General features: G+C 45.5%; 1 protein-coding gene across 2 annotated transcripts in view; it reads left to right on the forward strand.

Moving 5' to 3' along the window:
- LOC122804127 (putative transcription factor p65 homolog) overlaps positions 1–24,949 on the forward strand; it is a 2,378,992-nt gene that overhangs the window by 996,077 nt on the left and 1,357,966 nt on the right. The window lies entirely within an intron of this gene.

Raw genomic sequence — 24,949 nt, forward strand, 5'->3', positions numbered from 1 at the left:
CACCCAGTTTTGTGCTCCAGGGTTATTTTTTCTGACTTTCGCAGGTCCAAAAGTAAAAGGGAAGCTGGCAGAAAGTGAGAATGAAGGAAAAACCTTTGTGGCTCCTGATATTTGCATTGTGAATTCACAGTGCAACTTTTCCAGCACACAGAAAAGTCTACGCTATTTGAGATACAAGCATGACCATCACCAGCAGAATCAGTCTGGGAAAATCATTGTGACTATCCCAGTTTCCAGAATGTGTTCGCACTTGGGAGTCAGAAACAAAGAAGTAACAGGGATACCACATTCCCTAATTTGGGGGGGGGGGGGTAACAGCAGCAGGGCTTATCAAAAACTCTGAAGGCAGTGGGGGTCACTTAACCCTCCATCTGTTGTCATTGATGGTCATCATGCAGGATGGATTGGTTGAGGTAATTATATCCCGAGTCTAAATTCCCTGCCACACACTTTCCAATCCATTCTGTCTTCCATTACTTGACATCCTACTCAGTCAAAGGAGTGTAGAATGAAACATCATCTTTATCCATCAAGAAGGGAGACTCGAGGTGTCCTAAGACCAGAGAGAATTCAGATGTTACTCTGCTTAATTTTATTTAAAAAAAAGACCAGGGCCCTAAGGCTGGCTTTTAGATCTTGTCAGTCTAAGACTGTTCATTTTCAAGGAATAGTTCTGTGTGGTTGTGGTGGAGTGTATTCTTCCTTGCTTGTTTAAAGGAGATTGGATGATTGACTTGGGCCTCCAGAAAACCTACTCACACACAGTCTGCATTGGAATCAGAAATGTTTCTTCAGTTCTTGGTAGGAGCCAGCAATCCATTTGAAGCTCAGTAATTTGCACTTTGCGTGTCCCCTAGAGAGATTACATGCATGAATGACAGTAGTTGCAGTGAGCCACAGGTTGCAAGGTATTGGGGTATTTCCTTGGCTGGATGAGCATCTCCTAGTTTCATAGGTTATAGGTTCATAGGTTCATACTAGGCTATCTGCCGTAGGGCATTTATAAGCCTAGCCAGAATGTGTTTGGCTTTCGCCACCCATTTTAAATTAATTTTGCTATGCCCTTTTTCGAGGTTAGTATACTGGGCCTCTGTCTAACAGTGACACAGAAGTGATACCCGTGGTAAACCTACAATCTCCCATCCACTCATCAAGATTCCTCTTGAAGAGAGTCAATGAGGGACTCTGCCTAACCTGGACTGTGCTAGAACAACTGTTTTCTTCATAGTAGGCCCGGCCTCTTTCAATCCTTGGCATTATTATAAGTAGTGGTAGTGGAAGGTCACAGATTCTGATGCTTGTAGGTTGTATGCTGAGCATTATCCTGGAATGCCGTTCTTCCTGTAGATCACATTCCTTCTGTTCACCATGGCAGGAGATCGATCAACTCTGTCAGACACAGTTCTAGAAACATTTGCCTCAAAACATTGGGCTTAATGACCACTACTATTCACCTGGTTTCTTATGGCAGATTTCCCATGAACTTTATATAATAATACTCTGCATATTTCTGTCATTTCCCCTCAAGCAGTGCAAGTCCAGAGCCATTATCATATCCCCTGCTTTTGCCTCAATCTCATTCCATTTGACAGTGATGCTTTGGCCTCTTGTACTAGGGAAAAATTTGAGATCCTTCAGAACTTGCTTGAATTGCCCATGTAGCAAGCTTCACATAGACCTTTACTTCCTAAAGGCTGTCTGCATGTTTACTTCAGCTACATTGGTAGCGAAGAATACTGGACAACTCTCCCAAGAGTCCTCCATATCCTTTTGCCCTGAGGCCTAATTGAAAAATGTGCAAGAGCATATGGACACATTTTTCTAGTTAGGATTATCTATAAGGGGGTTGTTTCACTTTTCATTACCCGTGCTTGCCATTTTAGATTACCTTTCCCAGATTTTTGATACAAGCTTGAGTTATCCATGTTTATCTTCTTGCAATTTCAAATATTCATAAAGCTTTTCTTAATTCTTCCCTTGCTTCTTTGAAAATGTTTTAAGGCGGCCATTGATGGCTAGTTCTAAGTTAGACATCTGAAGAAGTTAATCTTCTTCCTATTCATCACTGATGGGTTCGGTTCAGAGCCCTCGGAACCGAGTCAGCCATATACCAACCTTGCGTGCACCAAAAAAAAAAAAAAAAAACTTTCGAGCTAAGCTGCTACCCACAATGCCCTTCACTCAGTTACCTCGGATCTTGTTTGCCACGCAGCCATATAGCAGCATTTCACCGAGCTCTCCAGCTAAGTGATTTATCTTTCTAAATTTACAGGTTTTTATGAATTTTTTTCCTGTTAGTAGTTCTTACTAGTTCTTTGGTATCTTTCTACACTCAGCTCTACCCACAGGTATTCCTTTTGTACTTTTGTTGGTGTTGGCCCTTCTACCCATGTGGTATCCCAATACCATTGTTGGGATTTCCTCTCTTCCTTACTTTCTTCACTTTTTCCTTTTTTGTGTGAGTGTTCGCTATTATGTCTTAGAAGGGAACTATGGGGTTTAAACACTGCTCTTCTTGCAGTGGTAAACTTCCGAATAGCAACCTTCATGAAGTGTGTGTGTACTGTTTGGGGGTTTCACATTTGTCGGCGAAACCTCAATGTGATATTTGTGCCAGCTTCAGTCAGCGGACGCTGAATGAGCGACATAATAAATTGATCCTGAAGGGCCTGCTTTCGTCGCCTTTTTCGGAGGTCTTATCCCCTCCTTCTGTGGACAAGAAACGTCCTCGCTCAGATTCCTTTTCACTGGCTGGTGACTGGGTTAAAAGCCATTAGCACAAGTCCCATAAGTCTTCCTCCGAGCACCCTACTGCCTTCTCGGTCCTGACCACCTCTGCTCCGAGTTCGGCTCTAATGATGCATACCAAGGTCGCTTCGTCGGCGCCTGCCCCGACTGTGGCACCAACTATTACCTCTGTTCCGACCAGTTTGTCTGCCTCTATTTTGGCACATTCTCCCATCTCCGTTCCAATATCGGTTTTGACAACAACTTCGGAGCCGTTCTTGACCTCCACCCCAGTTGTGACCTCGGCTCCGAGCCCATTCTCAGCTCCAATCATTCCTTTGTTGCCGGTTACTAAGCTGGAATCGGTGCCATCCTGTGATACACCATGGACTCCGTACTCATCATCTGTGGGACCCGTTTGCCGGACAAGCCTGCAGCCCCTTTTTGGACCGGCCTGATTCCCCCCTCAGGGGCATTGGTAAGATCCATCAGGAGCCTTTCAGAATTGGAAGTGGTGCGCCTTTTTGACCAGCTGCTGACTGCCAGTGGAATTTTAAATTTTCCTAGACCCCATCCCACTCCGGGCATTGGGTTTGTTACACAGGTGACCCCTACATACTCTCCTCCCTTGGATCCCTCGGTTCCAAGGCTCATATATCAAATGTTTTCATGAGGACCCCCTTCTTCTGTGCCGACAACGACAGTGTCTGAGGCCCCGAGGCCACTTTGGGTGTCGGTTCCGTCGAACCCCAACCTTCCTCAATCCTATGCTTGAGGGGATGGAACCTCTGGTTCCAGTGATGGTTCCGACTGTGTTGTCTGTTCTGATTTAAGGTCCGAGGGTGTCTACCGCCCTGAGTTTGCTTGCGTCTCAGTCCCCAGGGGCAGACCGTATGGAGCAGGGTGTGACTCCGGTTCCAATATGGTCATCTTCGGTTCCGGGCTCCCACTCCTCTTCAGATGGACCTGCTTTTTGGGTGATTGAAAGGGTGCTTGTTCTAGCAATCCTCCTACATTGGTCATCCCTCCAGTTTCTTCTGAGCTGCAGCTGTCAAAGGCCACCCACCCCAGGACTCCGAGAGCACAAGGCCCAGGAAACTTCTGTATAGGGTATTTCCCTTTCTGAGTCTTCTTCGGATGCTCCCACCGAAGAACCCCCTTGGAAATGGGCGTGTAAGAGGAAACACATGGACTCCCCAGAGGAGTCCCTCACAGAAGATACGGACTACGATGATGTGGAAGGTTCCCCATGGTCACCCCCTGACTATGTCTCCTTTGGAAACAAATCCAAAAAATTGAGCCAGCACGTGTAGTTCGCTCCACCAGACAACAACTTTATTATAAGACTAGTTCATATAGAAAACAATATACGAACCCTTAATCAAACAGCATACCGGTTTCGGCTATGTTATAGCCTTTATCAATGCTATAATGTGAAAACAAGTCAGAAACCCCAACCCCTAGTGAGTACCAAATTTATAGTACACATTTAAAGAGGTATGTACCATTTCAAAACATTGTGGGACATGAAACAGTTTAGGGAAAAAAACAATTCTTCCCATATAAATGTATTTGTTTATCATAATGAACAAACAAAATCCATGTATTATCATGAATATCATTCAAATAATTGTGAAAGTAAGGGGTATGTACCATGACCAAACATTATGGGACATGAAACAGTTTGGGGAAAAAAACATTTCTTCCCATATAAATATATTGTTTGTCATAATAAACCTACAAATTCTATGTATTATCATGAATTTCATTCTAAATATTGTAAGAGTATTGATTCAAACAACCTCTCCATGTTGTATATAATATATTCACAAAAATACAAAAGTTGTTGTATTAATATATAACGTAAATAAAACATAGAATTTGTACTGGGAAACATCATAATATGTTGTAAAATATACTGGTAAAGACAACCAATAATACAATATAACTGCCCCTAAATACTGACCAATAGACCTGATGGTTATATAAAAAACAGAAAAAAGAAGAACTGGTACATAAGACACCCCCTAAATTATCGTATTCGTATAGTAGTTCATGAGATAATCTATTCTAACATATTTAATCCAGGTCTGAATAAACCACCCAATTTGATTATCCACAAATTTTCCATTTGGTTAAGTTTTTGGTGCCATCCAACTTTGAAACCCCTATGAAGAGTTATCCTGTCTATGACAACAAACCTAAAAACTGCTGAAGCATGTTCCAAAGTATGTTTGAATAAGGTGTTGGCAACACGTTTGTTCCTTTGGAAACACCCTGGAAATCTTGAAACAGAGGGGTGACCGGAAGCCCTCCAATCCTTCCTTGGAGGAATCCGTATTCCTGCAGGCCTTTCGCTCTCGGCCCTCTACTTCTTGGGTGAACCCCCCCCCCCCCGCCGATGAGTTGGTTAAGCTCATCGTGCAGTGGGCATAGAAGAACCCGGACACCGCTGAGACCATCCCCAGATCATCAGATAAGGTACTCTCCCCCCCAGAGGATCAACCCATTGGTCTAGAGGTTTGCCAGTAGACACTGTGGTGGTGGTGGCAGCCAAGAAAAAGGACCTTGTGGAAGAGAGTTCTGCTGTCCACCCGCCCAACAGAGTCCCGGGCGGTGTACAGGTTAGGGAAGCGAGTTTTTGTGTCTGCGACCTTTGCGGTAAGGTCTCTGAACTTTTTGGCACATTTTACGAGCCTCCAGAGAGATCTCATCTCCAAACTCTCCGGGACCCTCACGGGCCAAGTTTTGATGGAGCATGTGATAAAGTTCCTTTCCAACTTGCCACCCTAGAATCAATATCCAATTCGTCCATGAGGTTGCTGTCCCACGCAACCAAAGGAGTGGCTAGAGCTGCGGGTGCAGGCGTAGTCATGAGACGCCATGCCTGGATGCGTATTTGTGACCTCCCGAACTCCAAGTCTTCCTTTTTAAATGCCCCTCTCAAACCATCAGCTCTGTTTGGTGCTAAGGTCAAGGATACATTAGCCAGGTGCGAGCAGGACAGGAAGACCATGTCTGCCATGGGCCTACGCTTTTCCAAACCTCAGCATTCCTTTTCCAGGAACCAGAGGAGTGGGAAGATGTGGCACAAGAAGTCTCAAGGTCCTTTCCGTGACGCACTTGGTGAGGACTTCCCCAGAGGCAGAGTGGGTTACAGTAATGGAAGACTCCTCTTTCGGGGCAGAGGGGTCCCTAGAACCAGGGCTCCAGAGATTACTTCTCGGGTAGACCGTATCAGCGCTCCTGAAGTGCTGCCTGATTGCTTTCCTCTGGAAGCAGTCTGGGTGCGTTTTTCTCTGCACCAAGCTGCCTGGCTTTATATTACAAACGATCAGTGGGTGCAGAGAATCATTACTAGAGGCTACCATATTCCCCTATTATCTTATCCAAGACCTCCGAAATCCCTTCCTGATGTTCCACCCAGTCAGAGGGTGGAGGCAGCTTCCGAAATACGAAAGCTATGTCAAAAACAAGTCATCCAACAGGTCCCACCAGACCAGTGTGCATCAGGGTTCTACTCAAGAGTCTTTTTGGTGCCAAAGAAGACAGGGGACTGGAGGCCCATTCTGGATCTCGGCCAACTAAACAAATCGGTAGTTCAGACCAAGTTCCGCATGGTCACAATTCAATCCATCCTTCCCTTTCTGCAGGAGGGTGTGTGGATGTGCTCATTAGATCTCTGGGGTGCATATTACCATATCAAGATGGACAAGCGCTCCAGGAGCCTCCTTCGCTTCTGGTTGGGAGTCAATGACTACCAATTCAGAGCCCTGCCTTTCACTCTCTCAACGGCCTCCAGAGTGTTCACGAAATGCCTAGCAGTGGTAACAGCTCATCTGAGATTTCAGGGATTCCAGGTGTTTCCGTACCTAGACTATTGGCTCCTCTCCGCCCCCACCAAGCGCCTACTGGTCAGGGCCCTCCACTACACCCTATTTCTAGAGGAGTCGCTGGGCATCACCATACACTGGGAGAAATCCAACCTTCAGCCCTCACAACAATTGGAATATTCATCACCCAGTCTAGTCTGATATCTGTTCCTCTTCACAGGCTTCAGAGATTAAGGGCACAAGTTCAAGCAATGCTCTGTCGAAGAAAGGTGTCTGCAAGGGAAGTTCTCCAGGCTCTGGGGTCTATGGTTGCAGCCATCCCTATTGTTCCCCTAGCCATATTGCACATGAGAATACTACAATGGCTCATTCAGGCCCAGTGGATATCCAATCTTCAGCCTCTGAGCTCTCAGACTCTCATCACCAACACTTGCAAACAAGATCTCCTCTGGTGGATGAGTACAGACGAAAATCTTTGGTGTCGCCCCTTCCAGGCTCCCCAGCCCAGCACCACGGTGACCATGGACACTTCCCTGATGGGGTGGGGGACCACTTCCAGGGAAAGTCAGTCCAAGGCACGTGGTCCAATGTAGAGGTCATCTTACATATCAATGTCCTGGAGTTGAGCGGTGCTATTGGCGTTGCAAGCTTTCCGTTCACTCCTTCTGTCCAGAACGATTGCTATCAAGTCGGACAACATGTCCGTGGTCTGGTACATAAATAAATAGTGGGGGACCAAATCCTCCCCTCTATGTCATAAAGCCATGAGAATCTGGCAGTGGGCGATAGCTTCCAACTGCTTTCTGATTGCAGCGCATATCCCAGGGAGCTCCAACATGATTGCGGACAGGCTAAGCAGATGCACCTCCGTCCTCACGAGTGGTGTCTCAATCCGTGTGTGGCGGTGGAAATTTTCAGCCATTGGGGCCAGCCATGCTGCGACCTTTTCACCTCCCCCTCAAACACAAAATGCAGTAGCTACTTTGCCCTCTTTCCCCCTCACTGAGAGTCACCGAGAGACACTTTGATTCATGATTGGCCCACGGATCTCCTTTATGCTTATCCCCCCGATTCCTCTGATCCCCCTTGTTCTAAGGAAGCTATTCTGTTGAGAAGCAAAGTGATCCTCATTGCCCCATTCTGGCCTCTAGTATGGTTTCCCTTCCTCCGACCTCATCTGCTACAACCTCCCTGGATCCTAGTCACTCGTCAGGACCTTGTATATCTCACCCACAAGGGCTGACTCCCCTGAATCTGTCCACCCTCAAGCTGACGGCTTGGTTTCTCCACTTCCGTTAGTTGCCAGGCAGGAAACTCTCTCTTCATCCGTCCATGATATTATGTTGGCCTCTCATAAACCATCCACCAAGAAACTTTACAGGGACAAATAGAAAAGATTCTCTGGTCACATAATCGGAAGCTAGATCCGTTCTCAGCCCCTGTAGCCACTGTTCTTCATTACCTGGCTGAACTGTTCGACAATAGGGCATCAGCTTCCACCATTCGAGTCCATCTAGCAGCTGTTTCCAACTTCCATAATGGTTCAGATGGAGTTCCGCTTATTTCCTCTCGCCTTTGCAAGACTTTCCTCAAGGATATTTTCCACAGCAGGCCTCCCATCAGGCAGCCGGTGGAGGCATGGAATCTCTCCTTGATTCTGCAGTATCTTTCACTGCCCCCTTTTGAGCCTGCTACGACATGTGATCTAAAATTCCTGTCATGGAAATCCTTATTTCTGGTGGCTGTCACCTCAGCCAGACGAATTTCTGATTTGCAAGCATTATGTATCAAGAGCCCTTATCTGATCTTTCATAAGGACAGAGTATCACTTCATACTAACCTATCCTTTCTTCCCAAGGTGGTTTCTGACTTTTAGATTTACCAGTCCCTTGAGCTCCCTGTATTCTTCCTAAATTATTCAAACAAGGGAGAATACTGCCTACGTTCCTTAGATGTTCATGGACAATTACGTTTCTACCTGAACGGAACTAAATCCTTTCGCAAGTTGGACCAACTTTCCATTTCCTTTGCAGGTCCTAGAATGGGAGGTGCAGTATCGAAAGTTACTTTGTCTAAATGGTTCAGGGATTGCATTGCCTTCTCATATTCACTTACGAATGAATCTAAGCCTGCCCAAATTAAAGCTCACTCAACTAGGGCTATTGCAGCATTGGTTGCCTTCCACTCTAGGGCCTCTATAGATAACATTTGTGCAGCTGCCATTTGGGCTAAGCCCCATACCTTTATCAAGCATTACAAATTGGATCTGATCTCCAGGGGAAGAGCGGCCTTTGGTTCAATGGTTCGCAGGAATGTTCTTCCATAAGGGCCACCCGGGTTCTCCAAGTAGCTGAGGATTCTGTCTCATCAGTGATGAATAGGAAGAAGATTAGCAACTTCAGATAAAGAAGTTATGTCTTACCATAACGTTCCATCTGAGTTGTTGATCTTCTTCCAATCATCACACCCTTCCACAACCCCTTCCAAAGGTTCCTGGCGGATCTTCTGGGTCTTTGTGGTGTTTTAGGATTTCTACGCAGAGATGGCCTCTGACTTGTTTCTTCTATATGTTGCATGCATACTCGATCTGAGGTAACTGAGTGAAGGGCATTGTGGGTAGAAGCTTAACTCGAGAGATGTTCGTGTTACCCTGCTGCAGTCATCACACTTGGGTTATCCTGCCATCAGGCGGTCCCTCAGTCGGCCCGAATTCCAAAGTCTTGGTCCGGCGTCAGTTGCTGTCGCTTCTTCCCTGACGTCAGTGCACCAGGGGTGTATGAGGCATCCGACGCCATTTTCTCCAGTCTTTCTTGCCGCACGGTGCCCGAAGCAGAAGCAGTTCGCAAGTGCCAGTCGGCCGACACCTGGGATTTTCAATTTGAATTTCAGTCCGAAGTCTTCAATAAAGCTAAGTACCCCGTTGGGGAACATTTTCTTGCCTCAGTCCAATGTCAGAAAAAGTTAACAATTGCATTTCTTGTGGGAAGCAAATACCTCATAAGGACTTCCACTCCTATTGTATTCCTTGCCTAGGCCCAGACCACGACATCACAGGTTGTCTGTTTTGCGCTAGGTTTAATAAACGAACTATCAAACGCCGTTTTGACTTCGCACGGCATTACTTTTGTAGGAAATTTAGTTATATCATGCCGTCGGAGCAGCCGACGACCGCCATTCATAAAAAACACAAGGATAAGGACAGGCAGCCTAGGAATAAGCCAGACCACGAGGCCTCAGCTGGGCCTGTCGCCGGTTCTCCGGTTTTCAGTGAGATGGCTATGCAGCCCCTGACGACCACAGAACTGGAACCCCAGACAGCTGCGGATTCCCAGGAGGAGTCTACTAGGCCGACGCAGCCATCTACCGACACCGGAGCAGAACTAGACTGCGGTGCAGTGGAAACACCTTCGGTTGCAGAAGGTGTCTTCAGACCGACTACACTCACCATTAAATCTTATGCTAAGCTTAAAACTCCTTTAAAACCTAAGAAAACTGTACATCAGTCTGCAGTTCAAGGCCCCATGCCTAAGAAACAGATGCTTAAGATGGCTGAGGATTTGATTTCCCTCATCAGGGGTTAACATCCCCCTCCTGATAAAAGACCAAGACAAGAGGAGGATTATGCATCCTCTGACCAAGTCTCTCTCTCCTCAGATTCTTCTGAGGAACAGGATTACACTTTTCCACCTTATGAAGATTCTGATGCTGAAGAGACTGTTCCCTCAGCATCTCCCCCTGAAGACTACTCTTTTGGGGAAACTTTACATACCATGAGGGAACATTTTCACTGGGAAGGCCAGGATTACTCCAGGATTCTGGACATGATTCTAAGGAAAAGGCTCGGAGAGTTCCTTTTACTACCTCAGCACATACCTCTTGCTATCCCTCCTGTTTTAGTTATTGTGGATGATTACTTGGAGTCTAGTTTAAATCCAGACTCTCTACCTCCTGCTCCAGCCAAACCAGACAGATACTACAGAGTACCTGACTCACATAAATTCCATTATAAAAGCACTGTAGCTGACCTAGAAACAATTTCCCAGGGTCCTAAGGGAGCAAAAGCTTCTATGGCTAAAAATCCTGTGCCCTCAAAGGGATTCCAGAGCCCTAGATAGATGGGGAAAGAAAATCTACACCTCTGCAACTCTGGCTGTGAGGGCATTAAATTGTCAGTTTCACATGTTGAAATATCAGCAATTCCTAATGTCTCAGTTAAAACAAAAAATGAGCACACATTCAGAACAGCCTGAATTCAAGGAAATGCAGGATCTGTTGCATGCAGCTGAACAGGTGGGCAAACATACTTTACAATGCGGATTTGATTCATTGGAAGCTTCCTGTAGAGCAGCTGTTACTGGCTCTGTCATACGTAGACATGCTTGGTTAAAAGAACAAACCCTCCCTGACCATGTTAAAGCAAAATTATTGGATGCACCTTTATAACAGGATGTATTATTTGGTGTCAAAGCAGAAGAGGTTTTAAAGAAAATGGAGGATAAGGCAAAGTCTATGCAAACGGTCAAGGATTTTTTGCAGGTACAAACCCCTCGTTTCAGCAGAAATTGGCCAACAAAAAACTGGTTCTTTCCAGCTTCAGACAGATCACAGCGGGGGCAAATACAGACGCCCAAGGGGCAGAGGTCAGTCACAGGGCCCTTACAAACCTCGCCAATGGGGTTCTGCTCCCCAGAAAGGAGGAGAAGACAGGCCCCAAGCTAGCAGAAGACAAACACAATGACTCTATACTCAAACTACCAAGCAAATCTCTCCTGGCAACTCCCTTGGGAGGAAAACTAGCATTTTTTGCAGACAACTGGCACATCATCACAAAAGATAAATGGATTCTAAACATTGTCTCTCAAGGATGCAGATTCCACATGTCCTTCAAGAATGCAACTGCAGTCATAACATATGGGTTGTCCTGCCTCAGGCAGCCCTCGGTTGGCCGGATTCCAAAGTCTGGGTCCGACGTCGGCTGATGTCGCATTTCTCTCCGACGTCAGAGCGGCTGGAGTACATAAGCATCAGCCGACACCATTTTCTTCAGTCTTTCTTGCCGCGCGGTGCCCGAAGCAGAAGCAGTTCGCAAGTGCCGGTCGGTCAGCTCCTGTATTCTTTGAATCCGAAGTCATCAAAAAAGCTAAGTACCCCGTTGGGGACCTTTTCTTGCCTCAGCCGATGTCAGAAATTACTGAAAAAGTTAATTGTCTGTCTTGTGGTAAACAAATACCTCATAAGGATTTCCACTCTCACTGTCTTCCTTGCCTTGGCCCAGACCACGACGTCTCGGCCTGTGTCGCCTGTGCTCGCTTCAATAAGCGCACTCTCAGGCACCGGGTGGAGTTCGCTGAAGACTTTTTCGGCGAAAAATTTGCGTATACAATGCCGTCGGAACTTCCGACATCGCAAACGCCCAAGAAACGAAAAGACCGGGACCGACATCCTCTGCCCGCGTCTACCACCGACTCCATGCCAAAACCTACCGCGAGTGCTCCGGTTCCCCCTGAGACGGTTATTCCACTGCTCCGAACTGAAGACACCGCAATACCGACGACTCCGATAACAGATACCACTCCGACGCCAGTTATAGATTCTCCTCCGGATACTGAAACCGAGGAAATGCCCGAGACCATTGCTGTAGATAAGGTCACTCCTGCACGTGGCGCTGCCAGGCCTCCTATGGCCATGTCTATTGAGGCCTACACTCGGGCTAAGGCAGCCAGCAAGACTAAGCACCTTACAGCAAAAGCCTTACCTCAGTCTACTCCTGAGACACAAATCATGTCTATGGCCGCAGACTTAATTTCCATGATTAGAGGTTCACAGGCCCATCCTGAGAGAGGATCCCAGCCTCCTCCTGATTAAGAGGCCCCGGGTTGAACCCTCTGAACCTATCCCCTCAGATGAAGATTCTGAGGACTCTGTCCACTTCAAGGGCCAGGAAGAGCTCTTTCAGACCTATGAGGACTCTGATGCAGAGGATTCCATCCCCTCGGCCTCCCCTCCTGAGGATATTTCTTTTGGGGAAGTTCTGCATACCATGAGAGAACATTTCAAATGGCAAGGCCAGGAATATTCTGATTCCAGAAAGCGCCTTCGAACCTTCCTTAAAAAGCCCCAGCACAGGCCCTTAGCTATTCCTCCTGTGCTTGATGTTTTGGATGATCTATATTCTGAGTCCAGTGTTATCCCTGATTCTCTTCCTCCTGCTCCAGCCAAGCCAGACAGATATTACAGGGTCCCAGAAACACATTCCCATTTATTCAGGGCCCATACTGTTGATTTAGAAACTATTTCTCAGGGACCTAAAGGTGTTTCAGCTTCCACCTCTAAAAATCCCTTGCCTTCCAACAGGGAAGCTAGGTCATTAGAGAGATGGGGGAAAAAGGTTTACACCTCCACCACTTTATCTATGAGAGCTTTGAATTGCCTTTTTCATATGTTACAATATCAGGATTACCTGTTAGATGATTTACAGAAAACATTGGCCTCTCCTGACCCTTTAGACAGGAAGTCTTTGCAGGAAGCTGTACATAATTCTCAACAAGTCAGCAATCACTTTCTGCAGTGTGGATATGATGCATTGGAAGCTTCATGTAGGGCAGCTATGACAGGGGCAGTCATTCGCAGACATGCATGGTTAAAAGAACAACCTCTACCAGATCATGTTAAGGCAAAACTTCTGGATGCACCCTTGGAAAAGAACAAGTTTTTTGGTGCTAATGCTAAAGATGTGTTAAAGTCCATCGAGGAAAAAGCAAAATCAGTTCAGACGGTCAAAGATTTCCTCCAGGTTCAGCCCCCCCAGATTCAGCAGGAATTGGCCCTCAAAAAACTGGTCCTTTCCTAATCCTGAAAAATTTCAAAGGGGTAAAAACAGGCGTGGCCGAGGAAGAGGGCAATACAGAGGCCCTTACAGGGGACGACAATGGCAGCCAGCAAACCAAAGAAGTGACACAGGGGTCTCACCCGCCCCTCAGACACAATCTCAATGACTTTCCTCTACGTCCGCCAACCAAGGAGCAAATAGAAGCACCCTTGGGCGGAAAATTATCTGTTTTCAGACAATTGGCACAGATTGACAAAAGACAAATGGATTTTGGACATTATAGACCAAGGTTACAGGTTCCATTTTCATACCTTACCAAGAAAACAGGGCATGCCAAACCTACCACAAAACCAGAGGGCAGAGGCTATCAAGCAAATTTCTCTGCTTGCTCAGATAAAAGCAATAGAAAGAGTACCACAACAAGAACAAGGCCAGGGGTTTTACTCAAGACTGTTCCTTGTTCCAAGAAAAGAAACTCAATGGAGACCAATACTGGATTTGTCCGCATTAAACACTTTTCTCATAGTACCAAAGTTCAAAATGCTGACTCTACAGCAACTCCTTCCCATGCTGGGCAAGGGGTCTTGGCTGATTACTCTGGACCTCAAGGAGGCATACCTGCATGTCCCTATCAGACACAGCTGCAGAAGATACCTCAGATTTCTTGCAGGGCCAGAGCATTATCAGTTCTCAGCATTGCCATTTGGATTATCTACTGCGCCCAGAGTATTCACAAAATGCCTGGCTTCAGTAATTGCTCATTGCAGGCTCCAGGGGATCCAAATTTACCCGTACCTGGACGACTGCCTTATACAAGCAGACGACAAACTAATGTTAACAAAAAACTTGAACGATGTCATACAATTACTTCAGGCTCTGGGATGCACAGTCAACTTTCAAAAGTCAAGACTTCAACCATCCCAGCAAATAACCTTCTTTGGAGCCAATCTAGACACAGCCTCTCAAATGGCTTTCCTGACAGAAGACAAGCAAGAGAAGTTAACTCATTATTTCAAGGGTTTGGCAAAACTCACCCAGATGACTGCAAGGAGATTCCTACAGGCCCTGGGTTACATGGCATCCTGCATTCTCCTGGTTCCATTAGCAAGACTACACATGAGAAAGCTTCAATGGTACTTAAAAAAGCCTATGGTCTCAGCACAACAACTTAGAGACAACCATTCCGCTCATTCCATGCCTACAAAAGGAATTCCTATGGTGGGCCTCAGTAAGCCAGGCAAACACAGGTATGTCATTCAAAAAGCCTCAGATAACACAGACCATGACCACAGACGCCTCAGACATTGGATGGGGGGCGCACATGGAAGGCAGATGTATACAAGGACAATGGTCTCCAAAGGAAACACATCTGCATATAAACCAAAAGGAAATGCTGGCAGTAATGCATGCCATCGAGGCTTTTCGACAACTTCAACAAGGCCATTTACTGATACGGACAGACAACACCACTGTGATGTGGTATATAAACAAGCAAGGGGGCACCCATTCCTACCCCATTTGCAGACTGACAATGAATCTTTGGGAAAAATCACTGAGCCTGAACATACAATTACAATCCCAGTTTGTTCCAGGCAAAGACAATGTGCTGGCGGACAGCCTAAGCAGGAATTTCATAGATCCTCACGAGTGGAGGTTACACCCAAAGATGTTCACACAACTCACCTCGACATGGGGCAGGCCAGAAGTAGACCTTTTTGCCTCTCACCTCAACCATCATCTACAAAAATTCTGTTTAAGGACATATCATCCACAGGCTTGGAAAATAGATGCTCTTTCATTCAACTGGAACTTCCTAAAAATCTATGCATTCCCACCTCTGCCACTGATGACCACAGTATTACTAAAGATCAAAGCAGAGACGCCCAAGGGGATCCTAATAGTTCCAGACTGACCAAGACAACACTGGTACCCACTACTACGGAGCATATGTCACAACAAGAAGTGGGCCCTTCCCCAATGACCCCTACGTTTGACTCAGCACAACTTCAAAACAGTGCATCCAAACCTTCAGACACTGCAGCTGACAGCCTGGGAGATCCCATGAATAACCTCAATCTATCTCTCTCCAAGGAAGTTCAGCGAATATTAACAGAAGCTCGAAGACCATCCACCAGAAAGGTTTACTTGGCAAAATGGAAGAGATTCAGCATTTGGAATACCAGCAAGGGTCATGATGCATCACTATTGAACATCCCACTCATCCTGGAATATTTGGCAGATATGCTTCAGAATGGACTCTCATATTCTTCCATAAAGATACATGCTTCAGCTATTTCAGCTAGATATAACACTGATCCACCTGTGTTTTCACATCCTTTGCTAAGGCAATTCCTTAGGGGAATCAAGAACATTAAGCCACCAAGAAAGGCTCCAGTGCCAGCTTGGGACTTCAACTTTGTCCTAGAACAACTGACTCTACCTCCTTTTGAGCCAGCAGCTTCAGTGGACTTACAATTCCTCTCATGGAAGACAGCTTTCCTGTTGGCAATTACCTCAGCAAGAAGGGTTTCGGAACTACAGGCCCTAATGGCAATACCACTGTTCATAATCTTTCACCGAGAAAGGGTCTCCTTAAGAACCAACCCTACTTTTATGCCAAAGGTGGTATCTAGGGTTTCTTTAAATCAAGCTATTCATCTGTCTGCTTTCTTCCCCAATCCTGAAAACAAAGGGGAAAGACTTGTTACATACCTTGAACATTCACAGACAACTTCGCTACTACCTGGACAGAACCAAGACCAGTAGGAAGTCTGGTCAACTTTTTGTAGCTTACGCCCCTGGAGTACAGGGAAAAGCAATTTCAAAACAGACTATTTCAAAATGGATTGGACATTGCATCCGATTTTGTTATTCCTTCCATGGGAAGAGTGTTCCAGCCAATGTCAGACCACACTCCACCAGAGCTACAGCCACCTCTACAGCATTCTTAAGAGGGGTGCCTACAAAGGACATTCTAGAAGCTGCTACATGGAGCTCCGTGCATACATTCTCCAAACACTACAATCTCCCTCTATACTCCAGATCCAGAGCAGGCTTTGCTTCGGCAGTCCTGCAGGGTTTGATTGGCACACCATCTCTTTCGTGGAGCATTGCTCCGCCCCCAGGTAAGCTATGGTATTCTACCCATATGTTATGACTGCAGTTGCATTCTTGAAGGACATAGTACAGTTTTGTACCTACCATAAATGTAGATGTCCGATAGATATGCAACTGCAGTCGATTTTCCTCCCTCCATACCCCTCTATGCCTTGGGTCCACTCCTATCCCTGTTCCTCTTAGCTGGGGATATCTGTTATGGTGTATCTGTTTATTGCTTACTTGTTTGTTTGGAATCCTGTTTTTTCCTTCCAATTTGATTACAGCCTTCCTTGGAGGGCACCTGGCATCTGGGGCAAGAAACACTGAAGAAAATGGCGTCGGCTGATGCTTATGTACTCCAGCCGCTCTGACGTCGGAGAGAAATGCGACATCAGCCGACGTCGGACCCAGACTTTGGAATCCGGCCGACCGAGGGCTGCCTGAGGCAGGACAACCCATCTGTTATGACTGCAGTTGCATATCTATCGGACATCTACATTTATGGTAGGTAAAAAACTGTACTTTTCATACCTTACCAAGGATCAAAGGAATGCCAAACCTGCCACTAAATCAATGGGCAGAGGCACAAAAACAAATTACAGCTCTCATGAACATGAGAGCCATTCAACAGGTACCTACACAGGAGCAAGGACAAGGATTTTACTCGACTCTTCCTAGTCCCAAGAAAGGACAAAGCATGGAGACCCTTTCTGGATCTTTCATTTCTGAGCACCTATCTGCAAGTACCAAAATTCAAGATGCTAACACTACAGCAGCTTCTTCCCATGCTGGGCAAGAATGCTTCGCTAGTCACTTTGGACCTCAAGGAGGCATACCTGCATATCCCTATCAGACAAAATTGCAGAAGATACCTCCGCTTCATTGCAATTTCAACGCATTATCAATTCTCCACACTGCCCTTTGGCTTGTCTACTGCGCCCAGGGGGTCTTCACAAAATGCCTGGCACCAGTAATTGCATACTGCAGACAAAGAGTAATTCATATATACCCATACCTGGACGACAGCCTTATTCAAGCAGAAAGCAAGGACATTCTTTTAAAGCATCTGGCATTTGTCAAACACCTTCTAAGTTGCCTAGGGTACACAGTAAACGAAAAGAAATCAAAACTAGTGCCCTCACAAAACATAATATTCCTGGGTGCCAGCTTGAATACAACAGCCCCAGATGGCTTATCTCATGCCAGACAAGCAACGACAGCTGTTTCAGTATTTCAAAATAATGGCAACAAAGACCCAACTCCCTGCAAGAAAAATTCTGCAGACCTTGGGATTCATGGCATCTTGCATACTACTAATGCCATTTGCAAAACTGCATATGAGGAAATTACAATGGTACCTGAAATGTGTATGGACTCAGCACAGCCACAGCTTGGAAACAATGATACCATTCATTCCATGCCTTCAACAGGAGTTTCTATGGTGGGCACAGGCATGTCACCTCAACAAGGGTCAGCCTTTCACCTTACCCACAGCCAGGCAAACTATGACAACAGATGCATCGGACTATGCCTGGGGAGCACACATGGCAGGGCAGTGCATTCAGGGCAAAAGACTACAGATCAGAGGCATCTGCATATCAATCAAAAAGAAATGCTAGCAGTACAGAATGCCCTAACAGCTTTCAAGGACCTTCTACACCCAGGACAACTAATAATAAAGACGGACAATACCACAGACATGTGGTACATAAACAAGCAAGGGGGCACACATTCCTACCCTCTATGCAGGCAAGCAATGACCTTGTGGAACACTGCACTGTCTTACCAGGTTCAACTACAAGCACAATTCCTGCCAGGAAAGAAAAACACATTGGCAGACGACCTAAGCAGAAACATCATGGATCCACACGAATGGAAACTAGATCCACAAGTATTTGCAATGATAGCTCAGAAATGGGAACGCCCAGACATAGATCTGTTTGCATGCCCCCACAACCACCAACTTCAAAAATTTTGCACAAGGACCTTCCATCCACTAGCTTGGAAAGTGGACACCCTCTCATTCAGTTGGAAAACATTAACAGTGTATGCCTTCCCTCCACTGCCTCTCCTAGCAAAGGTACTGCTGAAAGTCAGTTTAGAGAGGCCACAGATGATACTCATTGCACCAGACTGGCCACGCCAACACTGGTATCCGATTCTAAGGAACATGGCCCACAACAATCAGATTCTGCACAGCCAACTCAAGACTTTAAACCTGGCTGCATGGCAAATTACCTAAACAACCAGCCAGCACCTTTATCCAAAGCGGTTATGGATGTCATTCTGGAGGCCAGGAGGCCCAGCATCAGGAAAACATATTCAGACAAATGGAAAAGATTTTGTGCCTGGAACCAGGCTAAAGGCCTAAATCCCCTTGATCCAAACACCCCTCAGATTCTACAATATTTAACTGAGATGTTACACAAAGGACTTTCTTTCTCATCTCTTAAGATCCACGCCTCAGCAATTTCAGCTCATTACAGCACGGATCCTCCTTTATTCTCACATCCACTCTTAAGACTACCTCAGAGGGGCTAAGAAATTAAGACCGCCAAGGAGAGCTCCAACACGTACTTGGGATCTCAACTTTGTTCTGGAAAAGCTTACATTGCCACCCTTTGAACCAGCTTTTTCAACTGATTTAAAATTTCTTTCATGGAAAACTGCCCTACTACTAACAATAACCTCAGCTAGAAGAGTCTCAGAGCTACAGGCACTAATGGCATTGGAACCTTTCCTCATTTTCCATCAAGACAGAGTCTCTCTACGAACTAATCCTTCCTTTATGCCAAAGGTGGTATCCAGTGTGGCCCTAAACCAAACCATTCACTTGCCCACCTTCTTCCCAAATCCCCAGAACACAGGAGAAAGACTCCTGCACTCTTTGGACATTCACAGGCAATTATGTTACTACTTGGATAAAACTAAGGCTTTCAGAAAAACTGACCAGCTTTTTGTAGCCTATGCTACAGGATCACAAGGAAAAGCTATCTCAAAACAGACCATTTCTAAATGGATAGGGCATTGCATACGTTTCTGCTACACGCATCATGGGAAACCAGTACCTGCTAACATTAGGTCCCACTCCACCAGGGCTACAGCTACATCAGCAGCCTTTCTCAGGGGAGTGCCAACCAAGGATATTCTGGAAGCTGCTACTTGGAGTTCAGTGCACACCTTCACCAAGCACTATCACTTACCTCTATACTCAAGACTAGAGCTGATTTTGCCACTGCAGTTTTGCAGGGCTTACTAGCTTCTTCTAACCCTGTTTGACTCCACCTCCCATCCTTAGCTTTGGGATTCAACCCAAGTGTGATGACTGCAGCAGGGTAACACGATGAACATAGTACAGTTTTGTACCTACCATAAATGTAGATGTTCGAGTGTTCACCCTGCTGCAGTCCAGGTTACCCTCCCTCCATCCCCTCTGAACTAGCTGAACTTCTCTACCACTCTATCCTGTGCTACCTCTGTGGTGTATTTGCTTGTGCCTAAGGGTATTGTTTTATTTTTATATCACTATATGTATTTATTTATATATATATATATATATATATATATATATATATATATATATATATATATATATATATATATATATATATATTGCCTACCTATTGGGGGGCACCTGACATCTGGGGCAAGCAAAACTGAAGAAAATGGCGTCGGATGCCGCTTATATACCCCTGGCGCACTGATGTCAGGGAAGAAGTGACAGCAATCAACGCCGGACCAAGACTTTGGAATTCGGGCCGACTATAGAACCGCCTGATGGCAGATAACCCATGTGTGATGACTGCAGCAGGGTGAACACTCCAACATCTACATTTATGGTAGGTACAAAACTGTACTTTTTTTTTTTTGGTTCACGCAAGCTTGGTATAAGGCCGACTCTGTTCCGAGGGCTCGGAACCAAACCCATCAGTGATGACTGGAAGATCAACAACTCAGATGGAATGTTATGGTAAGACATAGCTTCTTTTTTCCATTTAAGGATACAGTACTCCATTAAGATTTGTTTTATGAGCTGAAAACAAAAATGGATGCAGTCACTTTTTAACAGGCTTCTACTGCTTGTGGATTGTCGCTTGTTATTAAAGGAGCAATGACTTGTTCTACCTTAAGAAAAAGTTAGAAACTTTACAAGCTGTTGGAATTTATTATAAGCAGCAGTGGTGGGGGAGGCATCACAACCAAATCTGTGTATTGCTCAGGACACATTTCCATTACTACTACTCTGAGCAGTAAGAATAAAGTTGTGTTGACAAACCCTACCTTTGTGCTCAAGGTGGCCAGTTGAGTCTAACCACAAATCAGTTTGTATGTTTGCTTGAATTCTTTCTGTATCACTCCACTAAAGGTGTGTATATTGCATTGCATAAGTGAGGGAAGGCTGCTGATGTTATATCTGGACAGGAGAACATCAGACCAGAAAAGATTCTCAATTATTCATTGTCTGTGCTTTTAACATAATGGGAAGTAATATAACTGATGTAACTTTGCCTAGGTAGCTGCCAGAGTACATTCTGCTTCGTTACACAAATACAAAAGTAATTTGCCAATTTGGCCTAACGTACATTCTCCCAGGGCTGTTGCTGCTTCACAAGCCTTTTTCAAGAATGCTTCCTTACACAGTTTTTGTGCAGCAGTGACTTGGGCTTCTCTGGATACTTTTGCAAGATGTAATCTTTAGAATCTAGGTTTTCCATCGGAGCCATAGTCTTATGTAATGTACTTTCATGATACCAACCAGGCAGGCAAGCTTAGCAAGATTCTGTCTTACTGGTTTGAAGAAGGCAGACAAGGTTGTGTTGTGTAAGATACAAAAGTTATTTAATGTACTAGCCATTATGGTACAGCTGCATAATAGTGGTCCATCTTCAGCATGTCCACCATCCTTCCTTCCTTCCGGCATGGGCAAGCAATGTCTAGGGGGGGGGGGCTGTAGAGTGCTGTGCTAATTTTTTAAGTGGTTATCCCCCCCCTTCTCTGGTGCTTCTTTAAAAACATATTAACCATGTTTTAAAGTGACATGAGTGCACATACAGTAGTTGAAAAGAAAACAAGACCATGATATTTCCATTACTGGTTTCACACATTATACATACGCATTTTCTTTCTTACAATTGTCATTCATGCCAGCATTAAATAAATTGATAATTTCCTGTCTTCACTTAAAATTTACTCCCCCTGAACATTATTGTTCCCACAAATTCTATTTATTTCGAAGCAGTTTGATCCTGGTCTTTTTTAAGATTCCAGCACCAGTTCTTTTATCTCCTTTACAGTGTTCAATACTTCAGTTTTGGTTGGTCTAGATTTTGATTTACATTTTCTAGTTTTTTTTTGGCAGCTAGTAGCCTTGCATTTAGTAAAGTCTTACATTCAGATTCTGTATTCCAGTATAAAGTCTCATTTCTTTAATTGCAGTATTTTGCTCCCCAGCAGTTCTAGCCAACTACTTTGTGAAGAATTTTTAGAATTTGCCAGCTTCTTACATTTCAAAAAAAAAAAAAGTTCCCATTTACCCCTCTCTCTCTCTTTCCCATCACACCTCCTGCATTTGCTTGCTTTCTGAGGAAAAAACTGAAAAAGCGATCTTGTTCAGGTCCAACAGCATCTATGCAACCAAGTCTCACACGGTGCCGACTGTCTGTCTCCTCGGCACCGGTGGGAAAGGATAATCTTTCATTGACACAGACAACCAAAGATCAGATTTTGGTGCAGACAACTTGAGCTTCGGTATCAGCTGAACTCTTGGTAATGAGAGAGTCTCAAGTGATTGTTCTACCAAGGACATCTTATTTTTTGCGGACCGTCCTCAGAGTCCTTTTTTGGAGTGACTGCTACCAAGATCTCCATCAGCTTCCTCTAGGCAGCCCCCTATGAGCCTGTCTGAGTCAGGCATTGAGACTGGTCGACCAGCTCCTGATAGCAAGGGGATTGCCTCCATATTCAGTCCGTAGCCATGGTGGCTCTGGAACCGTGCCACCTTCTACACCCATGCAAATTCCTCCTCCTCCAACTCCAACCGAGTTTTTGGAGGCCCTAGTACTGACCATGTCTGCTTAGACTGTTTTGGTGCTGGCTAGAACTCCTCCTCTGACATTGATAGTTACCTTAAGCTCTTCTGGTGTGTCTGAACTGGAGATCTCCCCAGACCAGGGATTTATTGCCTGTTTTGAGGGGCAGGGTTCGACTTTGATTCTTTGAGAGCCCTCCATGCCCCTTGGGACCTTGGCATATGCAAGTTCGACCCTGGCTTCTGCTTCAGAGGCAGCTTCCTCTGTGTAGGGTGGGATCATGGTTCTGAAGGAGTCTCTTATGGTTCTGGGCTCCCATCCCTCTATGAGGTGGCCTGCCTTTCGAGCTGTAGAGAGGGCCTTGTCCACTGGGGACTCGCAGTATATGCCATCCCTGTCAGGCCAAGTAACTTGTCCATCTCCTTGACCAGAGCTTCCTCCAGTCTCTTCCATGGGAAAGGGGGTGCAAAAGCTTCAGGAACGACCCACCTTGGTAATACATTCTTCAGATACCTTTCTTGAGCATCCTACTGAAGAGATACCTTCAAAGAAAAAGTGCAAGAGGAAGCAGTTAGCCTCCCTTGAAGAGTCTTTCTTGGAAGATACTGATTTCAGTGAAGAAGTTTCCCCCAGGTCACCCCTTGATTGATGTTTCCTTCGAGGACATCCTGGAAATCCTGAAACAGACGAGTGGCTGGATTACCCTTCAACCTTTCTCAGAGAAATCTGTATACCTTGAAGCTTTTCACGCCCAGCCGTCTACCACTTGGATCTCTGCCCACTAACAGTCTTATAAAACTGATCACTCAGTGGGCCTGGGAAATTCCTGACTCTCTCGATCCAATCCCCAAAAGACTGACCGGATTCTTTCTGTCACTAAAGATGAGCAACACTGGGCCAGTGGTATTCCTGTAGACACCATGGTGGTAACTGCAGCTACTAAAAAGGAACTTTCAGAAAAAAGTCCTATTATCCGTCTTGCTAATAAGGAGTCTAGGACTATGGATAAGGTTTGAGAAGCATGTATACTCATTGACCTTTGCTCTCAGGTCCTTGAATTATATGGCACACTTTACCAGGCTTCAAAGAGATCTGATTAAAGAGCTTTCAGATAATCTGTCATAAGCAGTAGCTGAAGGGGTCCAAGATAAGGTTACTTCTCAGCTCACCACCCTTGAATCGATTTCCAGTTCGTTTATGAGGCTAATTGCTCATGCAGCTAAAATGATGACAAGAGCAGCAGGTACAGGCGTAGCTATCAGGATACGTGCCTAGATGCACTTGTGTGACTTTGCAGAGCTACTTAAGTCTTCTTTCATCACCGCTCCATTTGACGGATCATCCCTGTTTGAGTCCAAAGTTAGACACACTAGCCAGATGTGAAAAAGATGGGAAGACCCTTTCTGCGGTGGGCATACACTTCTCCAGTCCTCAGCGGCCCTACTCTAGGAACCTGAGAAGTGAGAGGTTGTGGTTCAGAAATTCCCAAGGACCTTTCAAGACTCTCATGGTAGTGACTTCCCCCAGGGCACAGGGGGAAGTAGTAATGGAAGACGTTGTCCAAGAGGCAGAAGTGGCCTGCAAAACCAGGGGTCCAGAGATTTTCTCTGGTAACTCCTACCAGCACGCCTGAACAAAGGGCCCGATTGCCTTCCTCTGGAGGTAGTCTGGGAATGATTATCCCTGCACCAATATGCCTGGCTAGAAATAATTACTGTCAGATGGGTGCAAGGGATCATTTCCATACGTAACATAATTCCACTTTCAACTAAACCAAAAAGACTCCTAGACGTTGCATCCAGTCACAGGGAGGCAGCAGTCTTAAAAATTCATAAACTGTTTGACAAGAGAGTCATCCAAGCAGTCCCACCAGACCAGAAAGGGTCCTGAATTTACTCAAGGTTCTTTTTAATGCCCAATATAATTTTGAATGTCAGCCAGCTGAACAAATCAGTTCAACAGGCCAAATTCTGAATGGTCTTGGTACAGTCAGTACATCCATTCTTGGAAAAAGATGACTGTATGTGCTCAGTAGATCTTCAGGATGCGTAATACCACATAAAAATGGACAAGCACTCCAGAAGATTCTCACGCTTCCGGCTGGGATCCAGTCACTACCAGTTCAGGGCACTGCCCTTTGGTCTCACCTCAGCCCCCAGGATGTTTACCAAATGCATGGCAGTAGTAGCAGCGCATCTCAGATTGCAAGGATTCTGAGTATTTCCATATCTCGACGACTGTCTGCTTACTGCTTCCACCAGGCGTCATCTTGTAAAGGCATGAGATTACACCCTTCATCTTTGTGCTACTTTAGGAATCACTATAAATCATGAAAAATCCCATCTGGAACCATCACAACAGCTGGAATTCATTATAGCTATGCTAGACAGTCACCAGAATTGCATTACTTCCCGTAGAAAGGCTCCAAAGGA

Source organism: Protopterus annectens, chromosome 6.part0 (assembly GCF_019279795.1).
Source record: "Protopterus annectens isolate FY-2018-M chromosome 6.part0, PAN1.0, whole genome shotgun sequence".
Classification (NCBI taxonomy): domain Eukaryota; kingdom Metazoa; phylum Chordata; order Ceratodontiformes; family Protopteridae; genus Protopterus; species Protopterus annectens.